General features: G+C 33.5%; 1 protein-coding gene across 2 annotated transcripts in view; it reads left to right on the plus strand.

The window, feature by feature from the left end:
- LOC132909641 (carcinine transporter-like) overlaps positions 1 to 19516 on the plus strand; it is a 52152-nt gene that overhangs the window by 18210 nt on the left and 14426 nt on the right. The window contains exon 1 of one of the 2 annotated variants that reach the window (XM_060964572.1): positions 16044 to 16503. The exons of the other annotated variant lie outside the window; for it this stretch is intronic. The gene's annotated coding sequence lies outside the window, so the exon portion shown is untranslated. Of the gene's footprint in view, positions 1 to 16043; positions 16504 to 19516 lie in introns of those variants that run through there. 2 annotated transcript variants of the gene reach the window in all.

The raw sequence follows: 19516 nt of genomic DNA on the forward strand, positions 1-19516 counted from the left end.
ACGTACATTTCGATCGAATAAAGGCAAACTTAATTTTATTAGCTAAAAATATGCTTAAGGTAAAATTAGTCCTACCAAAAATTAGTCACAGATTGAAATCATCGAATTTTATTGCATTCTAAATCGACTTATTTTGACGATTCGATATGCGTACGAGGAAACACGAATATAAACATACATATAAAAACAGCTTAGGTGCATGCATATATGTACGTATAAGCCATCATTCCTTCAACGGTATAGTCACCTGTTTTTATGTCGCAGATACAGGTAATTAACACCGTATGAGTTGTTATTCGCCTTCAAGACATTTTAATTACAATGCAACTTGTTCAGAACAATTTGAAACAGTTATAGAATGTTGACATTTCGACCACACATGCACGCTGCTGTACAAGGAATTGCTTCATACGCGAGGAATTACACCGTCTTCCTCGCGCGCACAGCTTCTCCGAATCTCTTGCATCCATAATAAATTATTTCTTCTTACAAACAAACCATCCAATCCACGCATTCTACAATCGTACTAATCGTCGATGATCTTTTAATTACTCACCGTAAAAACTTCGCGATTGTTTTCGACACGCGTCTTTGCCGAAGCAAGAAACGATTCAATCAAGAATTCCTTCGTATACGGACAAAAAGGGCCATACGCGCACGCCTTAGCTCAACGTTTCTACGTCTTCCCTTTTTTACCGACGAATCATGCAATTGTTGCGTTCTAACGTTCTAAAGTTGTGCCAATCCACGATCCTTTAATTACTCGTCGCGAAGACTTGGTAATTGCGTTCGATACGTGCCTTTGTCAGGACAAAAATTATTCCATCAGAAATTCCAGATTCTACGGATAAGAAGGACACGCGTAAGAACGTCGTTTCCCGTCATCCTGGTAACTAATTACTAATTCTACCTTGTTCGTTAATTGCACGATTTCTCGAGATTCACGAGAAAAAAAGAAGAAGAAAAAAAAAGGAACAAGAAGTAAAGGAAAACGATTCATACGCATACTACGTAAGACTGTTCGAATCATTTGAAAAATCCAAGCTGGCTCGAGGGGATTCTATCGAGAACGCCGGTGTAGTATCAACGTGGCGTCGCAGTAACGCAACGTTCAGCCATGCGCCAGAAAAAATATCACCGTGAACACAAGCTTCTTTGCGCTTATCGACGAGATTCGTCTGACTGGCATTGAAAATGATCGATGCAACTCGATTACGGACCGATGATACCTTCGCTTATTATTACTACTCTTGCTTATTATTACTTCTTGCTTCGTAGCAAACGTTTCCTGAATTTGTTTCGCAATTATCAAGTTACCATCGCAAAAATAAAAATAGTCGCTGTTCGATTTTTATCTCATTATCAAATGATATCGTCAGCGTGTAAGTTAGTAATATTATAAATGTAAACGATAATCGTCCGCAGAAACGATAGAGGATTGATAAAAAGGGAAGATTAGTAGAATCGTTAGCACATTAAAGTCTAATCACTTGAAAATTAGCTCGTTCACTGTACGTTCTTGTTTGTTAACTCCTGTTAAAAAGCGTTTGTTACGACTTAAATATGAAGAATTTGAGCAAAGATACGTGCAATTTTAATTTCTAATTAGAAAAGTTCTTCCCTCCTTCAAAGAGCAATTTGCAAAATACCGTTCAAACCACCTTACATTAATTTTGATCGTTCTGTGTCAAGAAGGTATCGTATCACATTGCTATGTAACTTTTGTTACAAACTGCCACATTGAATGTTCATTATTTTTTTAGTTAAACCTTTAGTTAAAATAAAAATTACATGAGAAATCTGTTCTTTGCCGAATGCCAGCGCAATATCTGACGACACGGAAGGGAAGATAAATGATTTCTTCATGACGTTTACGATAAAGTGGTAGGATTTATTTACTTAAGCGACACCGTGTGTGGTGACAAACAAAAAAGTAAATATTCAAAATATTTCGAGCCAGGGAGATACTAACAAAAATTTGATAAACAGGCTTTTACTCGACGGATCCCCTGATATCAAGTTGCAGAGAGACTGCACGTTATATGCGTTTTTTTATCTTCGTCCCGAGTGCTCGTCCAAATGCCGTACTGCGACGACATGGCGAATTAGGGCGAATTTTTTTCTCGTTTAACATGTTCAAGCCGGGAGGATTTCTACGATTCCTGCTTCCCGCTCAGGAGAAAAAAGCAAAGGGTGACGACAATTTTCTCGCTTGATTTTTATTTCAGAAATATTAATTCGTCATTGTTGAGAAATATTGAAAAAAGTAAATGAATAACGTCGATACGTGCTTCGATTTCGCACTGAAACGTGTTATTTTGTCAGTACATACATATGTACTGCTGACGTTTATTTGTTTTTATATCTTTATAAATACAATTGAAAAACAATATTACAAATTATTTACAAATGTCAATAATCGCGTGAGAAAAACAAGACATTCGTGATAAAATTGTTATCTTCTGGTAGACCAAATGTATATTTTAAAATTATGGAAATTTTTATGAATATGGAATATTTAACGAAGCGTGAAGATAAATGTTTGTCCACGGCGGATAACGCGAGAATAATATGTTGAGAAAGGACACAATACAATTATTGCTCGAATGGAATATTTCATTTTATAGTTTCCAGAAGATTGATTTTCTCGGACAGGTGTTCGCGTTCGAATAAAAAATCCGTGCGTCTGTCGTTATTACTGTCCAGCAAATGGAGGTCGAAAATAGTATTTCTTACGCCATGGTGAAGGAATCGGGCAAATCAACTAATGGTATTATAATATAGATCGTATCTACATTTCTAACGTGTTGCTAACGATGTTCTTGGTGTTCTATCGTTCATATCTTTAATTCATGCTTATAACGCTATAAAAACGGATCATTTATATGATAATATAGTAGAAACTGAAACGGAATTATCTTTCTACGAAACGTAGTTCCTTTTGTAGATTTTATTTATAAATTAGTAATACTGACTAATCGAGATTATAGGAAATATTGATTTAGAAACAATATATGAGAATTGTAGTTTCTATAACACAGGCCATGAAAAGCAACAGAAGATTATGAAACTTATCTTTAAGGGAGGAAAGTTTCGCTTTGTTAAAATGCCATTCTTCAAAGTATGATTTTACTCGCCGAATGAAAGAATAATGGTAAATTAGAAAATATAGATTTAGAATAATTGAATGGAAGCTGTGTAACATTTTATATTCTCCAAATAAATAGGAACAGAATTATAAAATAGAAAGAAATAAAATGAATAGGGAGTTGGATCCAGAAAAAGTACCATAAATAAAATTAGGGTGAAGAAGTATCAAAATTAACGCAAGAGTGTATTAAAATTTTATCAAAGTTTTAGAAAATATAAATTTAGAATAATTGAATGGAAGCTGTGTGGTATTTTATATTCTCCAAATAAATAGGAGCAGAATTATAACATAGAAAGAAATAAAATGAATAGGGAGTTGGATCCAGAAAAAGTACCATAAATAAAATTAGGGTAGAGAAGTATCAGAATTAATGCAAGAGTGTATTAAAATTTTATCAAAGTTTTAGAAGATATAAATTTAGAATAACTGAATGGAAGCTGTGTGACATTTTATATTCTCCAAATAAATAGGAACAGAATTATAACATAGAAAGAAATAAAATGAATAGGGAGTTGGATCCAGAAAAAGTACCATAAATAAAATTAGGGTAGAGAAGTATCAGAATTAATGCAAGAGTGTATTAAAATTTTATCAAAGTTTTAGAAGATATAAATTTAGAATAACTGAATGGAAGCTGTGTGACATTTTATATTCTCCAAATAAATAGGAACAGAATTATAACATAGAAAGAAATAAAATGAATAGGGAGTTGGATCCAGAAAAAGTACCATAAATAAAATTAGGGTAGAGAAGTGTCAAAATTAATGCAAGAGTGTATTAAAATTTTATCAAAGTAGGATATATTTTCCCCAAAGGGAAGCAACATGCCTCCGAGCGGTTTGATTAAGAGGCCACTAACCAAAGTTCCCTCAACGTAAAGGTGTTAAACATCAAAGGAAGAGTCGGCAAAAAACATGATGGTAGTTTCCTGCAAAGCACAATCTCGCGAGATCATTTTTTCGTCGCGCACTGGTCCCTTCATCGAACCCATTAGGCTCCCTGTGGCCATGGAGCTAAATGGAAGGTCGAATTATAGAAGAAAAGGTCTCGGTTCTTTGTCGGAAATCGAAGAAAAATATGCTGTAAATCGGTCGAAAAAAGAGGAATTTGTTTGAATATAAGAGACGTATTTAAAAGAAAATTGCAATTTTGAAATATTTTTCCTTCTTTATAACCTTGGTATTTTTTTATAGGATTAAAACGGTCGATAGGGAAACTGTATCGATTTGGTGGATAATTCATAAACGATAAAACGGAAGTATCAAGGATATATCGATCTAAGAACTCTGTCTTTTTCTCTTATTTCTCTGACGTAGAGAGGTGTCCTTAATTAAAATATTCCAAGTCGAACGATTCTGCGAATTGATTCGTAAATGGAACATATTTATAATTGTAACGTGCACGCTGCAACGACTTGAAAGGAAAATTCTGAGCTCTGTTCGCTCTTAACGATGTATTAATACTCGCTTGAAATGAGAATTTAGAAACAAAGGGAGAGAATATTTTTATTATGATAAATGTAACGATAAACGAAGAAACACGCGTGCATGTAAGGAGAAAGAAAATGGATGAAAGCGTACTTCAAAGAAACGATAAATCCCCTTGAAAACAAAGCCGATACGGATGAAGTAAAAAGTTTTCTGAAAAATTCCATTAATGAAAAAGTCATAATAAACATATAAATATACATAAGTGTATTTTCTAGTCAAATAATTGAATTATTATGAAATCTGAATCTATTTTATGAATCTAAAGAAACAAAGTTCTTCAAGAGCGATTATAATTACCAACTTAGACGTAATTTATATTTAAAAAAATTAAAACTTCCAATATAATCAACTCGTTTCGACCTTTTGCCTTACATGATGTTTTCTCTTTTTTCTAAATGAATTCCGATTGTTCGCTATTTAAACGATTGAACTATTTAACCATAAGCTACACACGCGATACTGTACAGTAACGAAACAGTATAACTGAAATATAGTTAAAAGTAGCATAACTAGCAAAATGGTGTTAAAAGAAAGTGGCCGCTAAAAAGTAAAAAGTACAGAGCGCGAGATAAGTAAAATAACCTAAGGTTTATTACGCATTTCGAAATGGAAAGAATCTGTTAACAAAATTGTTTAATCAGCTAGTGAAGTAAGAGTTAAGTAAGGAAGTTACTTAAGATAATGATATACCTGCCAAGTAGGACCGTAGCGAAATTGAAGGACGATTAGATAACATTTAACCGTGTCTTTTCGTCGAACTCGTTCAAGATCGTTTACGCCAGTGAACTTGAACTCAAATGTGTATTCGTAAAAAGCGAATGGAACCAGGCAGCCACGGTGGCCTTGCTTGCGGTCGTTTCATCCATTCATGGGAGTCACTTGTCTCGTCTTTGTGTGAAGAAACGATCGTACAATCTGTTTTTCGGCTCTTACCTTGATATACAGTTAACCGTCTGGCATCTAAACCTTCGAAATTCCACGTTTCTTCGCTCTACCCTGGAGAAGACGAACTTTAAATAATTCTATGAAAATTTGTCAATATTTTTCTAGTCGAAGAAATCGCCAAAATCTTGAAATTTGACAATTCAAAAAGACGAACAAAAAGAAGAAAATTATAAAGTTATTTCGATAGAGGGAAAGTTACGATTTTTCTATTAATTTACAATTTCTCTCAAGTCACCGTTTTTAGCGTGAGCTCACGAATCAAAGAGTAACGGTAAATTATGAAATATCGATTTACGAAAATCAAATACGATAAAACTATTTATAGATATTTTATATTTCCCAAATAAGCAAACTCGATATCGTAAAACGCTACGAACAAGAAAGATTGAAAAGAATGGAAGGATGTCGTAGAACCGATCGAATAATACTACCTGTATATGAAGCACGAATAACCAAAAAATAGAAGAAAATATAGAAGCGGCAGGAGAAATCAGTAGGATATGAAACTCGAAGGAAGAAGGACACGCTGAGAAGCAAATATTACGCACAACTGTAAGAAGTGACACGCATTATGCAAGCCAATTAGAATATCTGTTTCGTAGTGACGGTCATGTCTGTTTCAAAAGCGGACAATTCGATAACGACCAGCATAAACGTTATCTCTAACATTAACGACAAATTACGAAACCGCAACATAAGAGCTGAACGGTGTCCCTCGTATATTTCCTTCTTTTCTGACCATTCTAAAGGCTGCTACAGCTTCCAGTTTACTAATATGGTATTCTTCTGCTTACGTCTATGCGTTCCTTTAAATATAGAAATCGAGCCTATCATCGTATAGAGAAGGACATCAGGAAATAGAACGAGTTATCTGTCGCGCTGATAATCACCGTCGTCGTTACATTTTAGCTTGCTGTCTTTCTTTCTGATTTTTATTTTATTAGGAATCATGCGTAATAGCGCGATTTGCGTCACAAGAGAAGGGTGAATGACGCGATACAGGAATTTCTCAACCGATAGGGAAAGTAATTGCATTGTGCTTGATTTCCTGCAGATAATCCGAGATCCTGTCTGAAATTGGAACTCCAGACAATTTTAATACCGTTCTTTTATTCGTGCTTCAGGATAATGTTAACGCTGTATTGTCTGATCTTCTCCAACACATTCTACTTCTCATTGATCCTTCTTTTAATTCTTCTGATTTTACACGTTGTTCGTTTTTAATTTCTTCGTCATTGTTCTCTCGTTAATCTTCAAGGATGAAATTATTCTTTTTTAATAGATGTCTGTACAGTCTCATCCTCTTCGTTGATCCTGCATCTATTAATTCTTCGTTAGTTGGTCATTTATTCGTATAACTATATAGTTAGTTAGTTATTCGCGTTTAACTTTCTCAACATTGTTCTTTATTTTGTAGACGCTAACCATTTGAAATTTTTTCTTTTTCATTTCTCCAGAAATAATATTTCAGTTCTTATACCTGACTTACCTAAAATTCCTTAATTGCCAAGAAATGTAACTAACATGCAAAAGGTCGTATGTATTTTCGTTGGATATTCCAAGGCTTAAAAAGAAATTGAAATTTTAAATAGAAAACATTATCCATATCATTTGTCTGTTTATAGAAGAGTGGAAATGGCAGGGAATAACATTATTTTCCTCTAAAGTCAGCTGGAAAAGAATGGTCGCTACTTAGGCTATAATTTATTAATAATATACTTTACGCTTACATACGTAAAGCAAATATCTTATTTTTCCTAGAAAGTTCAATTTTCCTTGTCATTAGCCAGAACTCTCTTGTAACTTGTTTATAGTTTACACGTAGTTTACACGTGTGCATTTATTTCTTTGCATGATGTCTACATTAAGATTCTGATCTATGGAAATATCTATCCACGGAAGATTACCGAATGACGTCCATGTTTCGAAAATTTGTAGCACATTTTTACATATAAGTAATGTTTTAGGAAATTAAATAATCTTAAATAATTTTTTTTTAGTAAGCTTTATCTAGAATGTATTGTTATCTACAACAAAAAAAAAATAAATCAAGGAATTTGTCAAGGTATCGTTTACATTAGGACTTTCTTGAATGTTAAAAAAATTGTAAAATTTCCAATTGCATCGCGCTTTCTCGTAACAGAAAATAACAGATACTTTACGATATGCTACTAATAATCTGTAACAAAAATTGGTCGGTGATATTATCGTGCGATATTATAGCGTGTTGCGTAACACGACGACGAAAAAAAGAATTTATGTCAAGAAATAATTGAAATGTGATAAAAAAAGAGATGAAGTATTTCGAAAATGTGAAGAGACTGCAATTTTTGTAGACATAAAAGATAGATAAGTAACAGTGTTGCCAGAAGACATAAAAAAATGGATAGATAATGGTGTTGCCAGAAAAATCGCTGAAAACTGAACATACCTAAAACTGACAATGAGTAAGTTCTATATATTCAAGTTAAAACATCAAATTATTGAGAACACTTTTAATTTATAAACGAATGAATGTTAATTTAATGTTGCTTTTTAAACCTAAAGTCAAGTCGATTCTGCTTTTCCAATAAAATTATGTCTTATATCACGTAATGAGAAAGCATATGAAGCTATCGGTAATTCATGGTAATTGTAAAAAATTAATCTGAGAATTCTGGAAATTTAAATTATTTTATAATTGATATGTAAAATGACAGCTATTTGCCTTTAAAATTCTGATTCAACTATATGGTTGCTCTCGTAAAACGTTAACATCTAAATTCGCTAACTAAACTGTCAAATAAAACGATTTGCTTTCATTAAACACAAGTGCCTTAAAAATGTCAAGGTCCTCCGAATTGAACTCCACAATAGATCCAACCTTTCCACTCATTTTGACACAAATGGGCCTTTGTAAATAAAAATTCTGCCACAACTTGGAACGAAAGTTGGACTTTGAAACATTGGTTTGATAGTAGTGCAAGGTTTAGAAAGGTTCCGCGTAACATCGATCATTGTAATTGACACTTATTGGACAAGAGAAAAATAGATATTTCCGTAAATAAATTAAGCTCATAAAATAAGACACGCAAAGTAAAATCGAATTCTTAAACACAAGGAATTCGTCAAAATATAAAACATCCCTGAATTTTAAAAAGTTATTATCTTTCTAATTGTTCTTGAAAATGGACAATTAACAACTTCTAATCTATAGATAAAAAATAACGGTGCTAGTAGAGCAACAATTTTCAAAATGCAACGATGCCAATAAAATACAAATTTCAAACATACGACTATGCAAGGATAAACGATATTTACTGGAGTCTAGAAATAGTAAAATATCTAAAAAAATAAATTTGAAGAATTTGATTTAAGAATTAGAAATAAAATATAATAAAATTAAATGACATAACAGGAAGAACGTAAAAATGACAAATAAATGAATAAAAGTTCGTGTCAAGGATAATTGCGGTTTGCCAATGAAATTCAACCTGAATTTCTTTCGTCGATCGTACACACGGCTTATCTAGTCTCATGTTTTCGCCACTCTTCCATCTTCATTCGTTCTTCCATGAACCGGTTTCAAACTCGTCTTCGTGGCTTCTGGTAATCACTTGGCCGACCTTCTTCGGTTATTCGTCGCTGCTTACCTGCGAGTTGCTCTTCGATTCGCTGGGAACCACGGACTTTCCCTGGGCGTTCAGTGCTTTCAAGGTCATCAGCTTTCCGATGAATAAAACCAGATGTGACAGCATGCAAAAATCGTTTCGGCTCGTTGTGTCTAACCGCGATCGATGATTCGCCTGTAACAAAATTCCGGCTACCACCGATGGGAAAACCGAATATTTTACGTCGTATCGAGTTTCAAGACAAAAGAGTAGGAATTTACTATGGGCGAGCTTCTGCTAAAAAATTCACAGTTTCCTGAATTTCGATCAAACTCACTACTAGATCCAGAACTAGGACACCAGTTGTGGAATTTTGGTACGGAGCTTAGAACGTGAATTCATTGATTATTCGTCTCGGTTTGTTCGTAAATTCATGTTGGGTGTTTTTCGTTGGAAATAGAGAAATTTAAAGCTACATGGAGAGAATGGTTTATATTTAGCTTTAAAATTTCCTCGATTTCTTGGATTTCTTTATTTACTTCTTCAATTTCTTTCTTGTTTAAAACAGATCTACTAAATTGGATTTTCCGTTCTTACTTAGCCAAATATTTAGAGCTGAACTTCTCAAAGAAAGAAAAAGAAAAAGAAGGAACGTGTATTTATCGTAAGAAGAAAAAGCTGCAAGTTCCAAGATGGATTACAGAAAATGTTACAATATCGTCACTCGAGTGGCTCTGCTTTTCGATGTACGGAGTTGATCAACGTAAATTTGTTTAATTTCTCGATCTCTTTCTTTTATATTCGTGACTCGTCAATCTCTTGAATTTTTAACTTTTATTTAACTCCTCGACTTTTCATCAACTTTTAAATCTAACTTTTATGTAACATCGACACATTTGCATACTTCCAACAGAGATTTTTATTATCCAAAATGAAAGAACAATACGCAGAGGTATGTCATGATTTTGCAGTCGAAGAAATAAATTCGAACGAGCTTCGCTCATGGTATCGCTTTTTCGATTATACGATTGTTTGATTTTCTGCTCGTTAAAAACGAACGCCGAGTGGTATTTAAACATACGGGATACAAATACGTGTTACAAATATCTTGTACGTTGTATTCATTCGTGGGAATGTCGTAACGCTTTACGCACTTCCAGACATCTTGCTTCTTTTATTCATAAATTAATTCACGCGGCCGAAGGTCGTCACGTTTCAGAAGAAATCGATTCAAAATTGCAAAGCGTATGTACACGTGCTATCTTTCGCTCTTTTTTCACAGACACGTGCTGCTGTAGCTTCATCGTAGTCCTTTATTGTGTGGCGCTTAAGCTGTCACCACACATTATTCCGTCATTAATCTCAATGATATCGCTATCCCAAATTTGTGTCTTGCAATTCAATCTCGTCTTCGTACTCGTCTTTGCTTTGATCGGTATTGATATTTGAGAAATGATCTCTAACACGTTAGAGGCGAAACTACAATAAAATATATCACACATAGAGAATTATAATTAATTTGAGATTTAAATCTAAATTACGAACGAATAGGCCTATACACAGAAACAGACAAAAAAAGTATTCGAATTTCTTTTATGAACATATTTGGAAATTTCATTAAATCTGCAACGCGATTCAACGATTATGATTATATTGGTAAAGTTTGTAACGTATTTGAAAATGTATCTAAGAACTGACAGAGAGAGAATAATATTAAATATTGAATTTTTAAAATCATAATTACATTATAAAAATAGTATATGTGTTATATCGATGGTATATTAATTGTATATATTATGAAAATTATTAATATTAGATTATACTGTTCATAACATTAATATAGGCTGTTTTTTCTTTTTCAAAAATCATCGAGTTTCGTTCTTGCATTTATAAAAATCTTCGAAGAAAGAGATTCCCAAATAGAAATTAATACACATGATGAAATAATTTACAAGAATGGCAAATTGTGCAATCGTCTACACGAAATAGTAATTTCGTGTTTTGCAGACATAATTGCTTTCCAAACAGCTATTAGACAATAAAACTTTATCTTCCGCAATCAACGTGAAACATACATTTTAACGTCGAAAATTTCGCTTAAACTATATTTTATTTACTCGAAGATCATTAAACATTAATTTCATCTAATCTAATTTTAAATATTATCATTTTTCCTCGAGATACTTCTCCTAGCTGCCGTGCAACGTGTTCTCTTAATAACTCCTCTATCTAAAATCAATCTTTTATATCATAGATAGTTAATTTATGCATCATCGCGATGTCTAACCAGTTTCTGATTTTCCACGAATATTACCTATGAAAAAGCAGGATAAATTACGTTTTACATTTTTTACGGAGCAGTTTTAAAATATACAGCAAGACTGTAATAAGCCACAATTTTTTTTTTTTTTTTTTTTTTTATTATACACAATGGAAATTATTTGATTTTGGAATTGAATATGTGTTCTTGCCACACGCTTGGATATTTTGAAAATGTTAATACGCTTACATTATATAAAATCCATAAAAGTAATCTTATCTTTCTACATGCGGTGTTCGATTTAATAACATGATACCAAAATCGTTGTTTTATTTGATTTTGGGACTCTTATTCGTATGTTATTGTAACTTCAAAAGTATTAAAGTATTATTCGTTTTAACAGATATGTACATTTTACTTTGACTAAATTTTCTCAATTACATATATTTTCGTACCTAACAACATTCTTCCCACTTTTAACTGAAGCGTTTATTTTAAAAGCGATGTAAATATATTTTTCGACAAGAATTGACATGTACTTTAACGTAAAACTTTTATTTATAAACGAGTTATGATTTCACTCTTAGAATATTCGTTTGAGTCAATTGAAATATCGTTAATAAATGGAATAGCATAATCGCGTAATGATAATTATTTTGGAAGCGGTATAAGTCTGTTTCTTAATGATCTGTGGCTTGTCCAAATAGTCGAGACAGCAATGATCAAAAAGGAATGATATTGAAATTAAACAACGATATTTTACCTGTTTCAATTCTTTAACGACGAGCTTCCAACTTAATCTTTATATTTACACGTGAATCATCAAATCTTCTCTTCGATCTTATCCAGAGAAGCTGATAAGGAAGTTTGTAATATATGTGGAGCACCGTTTATAGCTGCGATTACGAATGCAAATGTTTTCGCCCTATGTGTAGACATACGACATGTAAGCGAATCCCCGGGCATGTTGCGTTGTCATATCGCAACGTTATCGGAATTACGATGCACGCAAATTTTACAAGACCGATCAACGACGATGTATCTTTCCATGATCTTGGCGTGATCATGACCTTTTGAATTTTCTTAAACGACAAAACGCACTAGAGTCGCTGAAATAATTTATTCGTCGTTAAGCATCAGAACAAAAAATTTTTCTTCCGAGTTGGATTAAAATATTTGCAAAATATTTATTGAATTAAATAAAGAATGACTGTACTTCGATAAAAATTTGAAATCAATATCAAGCAATTACAGAGGATAATCTGTAAATATGCATAGTAATTATAAACAAACTGTACATAACGAGGAAATAATGAAACGAAAATTGGATACAAATCATAACGAGTATAACGAGTAATTGATATCAGAAATACCTATATATTCGCAACGTAGAATTGACGACCCTGAATAACAACATGCTAATAATCACCTTGTCGATCGAGTAATTAAAGGAACGTTATTGTCTTCTGTGAAAATCACAGTGCGTACTTTCATAACGCCTTTATAGAGTCAGGCAAAAGCTATTGTATGCATAAAAATGGATTTATTAAACGTATTAATTATACACTATCTTGCAACAAAAAAGGAAAACCTCCTTCCTAAAAAAAGGAAAAGAAAAAGAAGGCGAAAAAAAAAGAGATACTATATGCCTTCTAACGTTAATTTATGATACAAACGGACAAAAAAGACAAGATTAATCAACGTGATATACCGATTTTTCCAATTTTCTATGCTCTACAAGATGACGTAATTTTGAAAAAATATCAACAAAAATCGTTATCTGTTTGTAGTAATACTAACATCTCGCAAGACACGTTGAACAAACCCATCAAACGAAATAATGCAGGTATATTACTTATAAGTAATCCCGATGATTTAGCGCTTTTATTAACAAACCTTATAAACGACATATACTGCAGCAATCGAGACAATCTTCGAATTTACAGAAGATCGTTGTATCCAACGAAGAAGAACGTTTTATGTATTAAACAAGTTTCAACTTGTTCAAACATCTCGCAGGAAGATTCCTCTGTTTTAGACTTCCTCTTAGATCAACGCAAGACGATGACTTATAGTTCTTATAAATATCGATAAAACGTCTTCCTTCACACGTCTATTACGAAATCTATCCTTCCACTGCAATAAAATATAGTTAATATTTATCTACCAATTCCGAGAATTAAATTGACGAATAATTTGAATAGAATTTCGAATCTTTCACGTTCGATTTCTTTTGGCGAATTTCCAATGAGGAACCCTTTACTGGTATACGCGCGAAATTCAAACTTCGTTTTCAAACCGTTCCGTTGCGTAAGAATGATCGTAAGAGCGATCTTGCATCTTGTGTATATAACTTGTAATTCTCTTCCTTTTTTTCTTCTTCAAGGGTATCGGGTTTCTGAAGCAAATATCTTTGACGGTTAAGTCCCTGCGTCTCCGTGTTTCGCGAGTAGATTTCATTACTCAGCGAATTCGCCTAAAGCTATCAATGGGGCTATTTTGTTTCGGAAATCAGAAAAACTACCGCATTCTTTCGTGACAACTGATTTAATTAACTACGGCTCGAGGAGGATAAAAACGGAAAATATCGCGCTAGTTGGGTTTATTTTCGGTGTCGGAGATTACACAAATGGAATATTTGTATTCCTCGATTGGCATAATCGACACTATCCGATCATAATCTTTTTATCTCTCGGGTAAATATAGAAAGTCGAAAACCTGGCGATAATGAAGTTTGGAAATTTGAAACTTGGACGACTTGGGAATATTTAAAGATTAGGATATTTGGAGCTTCGACGATTTGGAACTTCTAGCGCATAGAAACTGGAATATTTAGAAATTCGGAAATTTCGAAGTTTGACAATTTAAAAATTTGGTACCCTTGGAAATTGTTAGAAAATGTTAGAAAATTTGAAAATGTCGATACGACTAACCTCGATATTTCTCTATATATCTGTTGATTTTTTCGTTCATGATGTAAGAAATCGAAGAACCGTGGAATTTCAATTTGAAAAAGATATTAAAAAACATTAACCATGTGAAGAAACATAGTGAAACAAAGTATGGTTCAGTGAACGGTTGATTCGCTTTTACTCGAGTGCTATGCGAGAAAATAATGGATAAAAAAGAGGAAAGAGAATTGCGTAAAGTATGGAGAATTGTACAAGTCGAAGATAAGTAAATGATGTGATGTCGGAACAATAAAATTGCCGACTGAATGATCATTGCGAGTACCGTGTGAATTACGATGAAACCATCTTTATTATGATTCACACACGGTATACGAACTTTTCAATTAATCCTATTAAATTTAATCACGCAAGACAAGCTGTTAATCAGTTCACGTGTCAAGTATCATCGAGAACTAAAGTTTGTTTCTGTTTCTTTGTTTTTAAAGTCCTTTAGATTTAAATTCTTTAAGTCGTTAGTATATTTCCATATAGCTTTTTCCCCACCAAATTCACTTTTTCTTAAATAGTAACACTTATGTTATAAAATCTGTAAAACTAAAGCTACATCATTTATCGATCATTTTCCAAAGTCTCTTTTCTACCATCGATTAATTAATGGTAAATCAATTTATATTAAATTTGTTAAATCAATTTGTAGAATAATTAGTAATTAAAATTAAAAGTCGAATAAACTAATGATTCCCATTAGATAAATTGTTTCATTTCGTCGATAATGGAACGATTATTTCAAATTTTTTCATCGTTCGACTTTGAAAACCACTCAAGGAACTATCAGTTACACGATATCTGACTAACGCTTCGACGGATGGATAATCAACGTTTGATTCACATGATCATTGTTTTTCCAGTTCACATATCATTAGCCGAATTCAATACCACAGTAAACCTGCGATATTGAAAACTACGTAATAATTTCTATTTTATAATCATTCTTTCCTGCTTGAAAGAAATCGATCTTTCGTATATTATAAAACCCAATGTATGCAACAAAACAACTCAAAATTATACCTTTTTCTTTCCTGCTGGAAAATTCATACTCGACTAATATTCCTGATCAATTAAACAGCCTAGCTGTCTGCTTATTACTGTATCCCTTCCAAGCTGTACTATACTATACAAACAACACTGTAAATTACCATACGTAACATGATGAAACACGGAAAATTCACAAATTTTCACTCCAAATACTCCGCAACTTCACCTCGTAATATCACTTAAATTTCCATGAATCACCAACAAGCAAGTTAAGTTAGTTATCCAAACATGGTTTGAGGAAACATATCAAACCATGCAACAAGCTAATCACTCGACGTCGTAGCGTTCTCCGCAGGTACACTCACCTGCGCGTCACCAGTTTATGTCTCTCGCTTTCCGGTCGCGTATACGTGTCGCGACAAAGAGGCAAGGGAGAAAGAAGATTGCGATGGAAGCAAGAAGAGCAAGGAAGGAAAAAAGCGTGCAAACGAGTCACGAGGAAACCCAACGGTCGCGGTGAAACAGGAGAAGCGGCTCTTTGGAATCGTAAAATCCCCGCAGTTCTCCAGTGACGTCTTCGACTTCGGCGTTGCTGTCGACGGGACGATCCACGGGGACCAAAGTCATCGTCCAATGGCCGCACACACGACGCTGGTGGGGCTCCGCTTTCGTCTGCACGCGCTATAAAGCCCCACTAATTGTCCACGCGGCGAACAGTCGGTGCGTGCCCCCTTTTAAACGACGATGTAGCGCGGCGTCCGAAAAATCGAGGATCTCGTGCACCCAAGATCATTGTGACGGTCGAGATCGAGCACGTGTCCTGGACTTGGATCACAGGATCACGAGAGTCGTTGCGATCCGCGATTTTTTTTATTATTTTTCCCGTTTCCGTTTTATCCTGTTGAAACAGTGAAAAGACATCCGAAAGAAGAAGAAGAAGAAGAAAAGAGTAAAGTTTGTTCGAAATCGACTTATCGAGTCGGACAAAAGTGAAGAAGCTAGATTTCATTTTATTTCTGTGACTTCTGCGGAGAGTTGCCCGTTTTAGAAACAAAACCACGACGAGATCTGTGATACTCCGAGTGAAGTTTCGCGTTGCTCCTGGACGATCGTGGAAAAGGTAAACGTTTGTTTGCACGGATCATTCGTATCGATGTGTCGCGTGAAGCTTGAATGTTGGTACAGTGGTTCGTCTTGAAAGTATTTGAACGTCGGCCGTAAAAACCTTTGGTGTATAATGTATGTTATCTGTTACACGAGACATTATGAAGTATATCGAGAAAAATTTGTTCGATATAATCATACCTGTGTTATTTTAGTCGTGTCTCATTACGGTGATAATTAAGCTTCAAAATGTTTCGCCTAACATACGTATTATAATATCTACTATATCCATAAAGGACTTCTATAAGTACTTGAGCATTTCGCATAGATAACTTACACATCTTTATTATATGCGTTATATAATATATTAATTTCTTTAGTATCGGAATAAGACATGACTATCGTACGTCAGTCAAATTTTTAGTCAATCTGAAAAATCATATAGGAGCTACTGTAATATTTACTGCGAACATAATACACACGATATATTTCTAAAATGTTTGCACAAATGTTCAGATACTTTCACGAATTTTCAGAGATTTCAGAGATTTTATTTGTCATTTAGCGAAGAAGGAAAAAGAAGGAAGTTCTTTCATTGCTCCAATCGCGTTTTATCTTTCATTAACACTTGTGTCGATAACCTACTTAGATTACCAAATTTCCCTCGTGGAAGATAATTAAAAATTTGGTATTTGCTTCGATCTAGTTACATATATAACATTTCTTCGTAATTATTATTTCGATCTCTTTACTTCTTCTCACCTTCACGACGAATTTAATTGAAATCTGAGCCAATGACTTCTATAACACTGCTATAACATAACGATATATGGCTCTTAAGATTAGAAGTTTCGTTAAATATCACGATATAATGGTGGTTCGTTAATTGATCGAGATTTTGACTTATTAATTAAGCAATTTTGTCCTTGTTAGTTCTTTAAAACGTCTTCGTGATGTGACAGTCAATGTATCTATGTTAACCCTTAATACACCGATGCAGTGACTTTAGCGTCTACATTTATTTCGTTTAGATATTTTACTAATTATTAGAAACATACTGCAGACGATGTAGTAGAGCCTCTCTTATCCGAACTAATAGGAAGACGAAATTTCATTTACCCAAATACAGTTTAAGAGAATTCGACAGATTCTTTAAATATTTATGGATCCATAATCACATAATTTTGTCAACGTAAATAACTATACAGAGTTCATTATTGTATTTCGAACCATCGAAGATCTTTTGCGAGTGCCACGAGTGCTTCGGCATGAGAAGATATCTCTTCATTAGCATTTTCGTCTGCTGTTTTCATTTATATAGAATCGTCATTATTATCGTCTACAACGCGATAAAACATTTCATTACATCAGAATATTTACGACTTTTGTACCGTTGCCAACATCTGAGGAATCTATGTGCTTTGAATAATTTTCAATTATGTTTTTCTTTCCTTAATGTCTGTGATTCTGACTTCTCCAATATCGTGTATTTTTGCTAATTTTGTTGCGCTTACATCACTTTCCAGTTTTCTCGTTTATATCGTATTTTCCTGCGATAATTAAAACGCTTCCTGGTTTCACACCAAATTCGTATAATCAGAATTCAATGAATCAAATCAAGAAAAGAGTGCATTGTGTATAAACACTGATGACACACGTATGTACATATGTAGAACGGAAAAGGACATTCGTTACGAAGAAATATTGTGTTTGAATAATAGAACGTTCGGATATTGGGATATTTGGATAATACCGTGATATATATATATGCTACATCCATTTTGGTGTACCAAATAGGAATAAAAACATTTTAAGAAAAACAGGTTGAAATGATTTGTAGAAGAAATAGAAAAATCACCATGGTGTCTTAGAATGTTTTAGTATATTACGCACATCACTTTGCTTCTTTTGTTTATGTTTTCAGTAAGTGAAACACAGCGTCTGTGATGGAATAACTAAGAGTAAGTGATTCGTTAGACGTTTCTGAGAAACTGTGACTAATTCCGGGTACAACATACGATAGAATGGTAATAATAGTGAAACTTATATACTAGGTAAACATTTCTAATAGGCACTATTATAACAAGAATATAACAGTACCAAGTAACTTAGGAGTAACAGAATCATAAAGTTCTTTAAGAACCCTTTGTGAAGAAACGTCGATGATGGCATAAACATTGGTATGCTGAGAGTTGAAGGATAAACGTCTATAGAATTTTGATAGTATCTGTATCTCGTTAAAGATGAAAAGCATCAGAGATTTCCTAGAACTCTGGTTCATTTAACAGCTAATTATTTTAGAGAAGGTTAGACAGAAGAAGTATGATAAATCCATGTCTGTTGATTTTCTAATTGTAGCGTCAGTCGATGATTAAGTATAATGTTGAAGAGGAATAAACTTATTAGATCGAAGTCTTTTAAAGCTTGCTTATTTTTTCAAAGATAACTAACAAATCCATAAAACTTTGTAGAAAGCTGTTTAATCACAAAGTTAAATAGATACGATCTTTGAAGTAGAAAATTTCTCAGCTGTGTATTCAGTCTTAATGCTAGAAACTTGCAAATCAGACAAAATCACTGATATCGGATTTGTTGTTTTTGGAATTTCTAAAAATATACAAGTGTTTTCGATAGCATCGGTGTTCATTTTTATTGGAACAGAAACGCGATTATAAATACTTATCCATTATCGTGATATTTATCGAGACTATTTATGTACAACATATTTAGATGGGTATCAAAATGTCGGTCGTTTTAATGATAAAATTATCTTTTTCTAAAGAAGGTAAACTTAGAAAACGACTTATCTGCCTTCTTCTTTATGAACTTGGTATGTTTAAATGCTACGATCGACTAACAAAGCATTGTACTACAAAATACCAATCGAATCCGATCAGTGAGAGGTAAACTCACTATACTAGAACAGGTGGTCAAACACTGCAATTAAGCAACAAGAATAGGACAACCGTGACTCATATAGTCTTTCAGAAGCCAAAATGATTAACTCTTTGTACACTAGTTCTTGCATT

This window comes from Bombus pascuorum, chromosome 8, assembly GCF_905332965.1.
Source record: "Bombus pascuorum chromosome 8, iyBomPasc1.1, whole genome shotgun sequence".
Classification (NCBI taxonomy): domain Eukaryota; kingdom Metazoa; phylum Arthropoda; class Insecta; order Hymenoptera; family Apidae; genus Bombus; species Bombus pascuorum.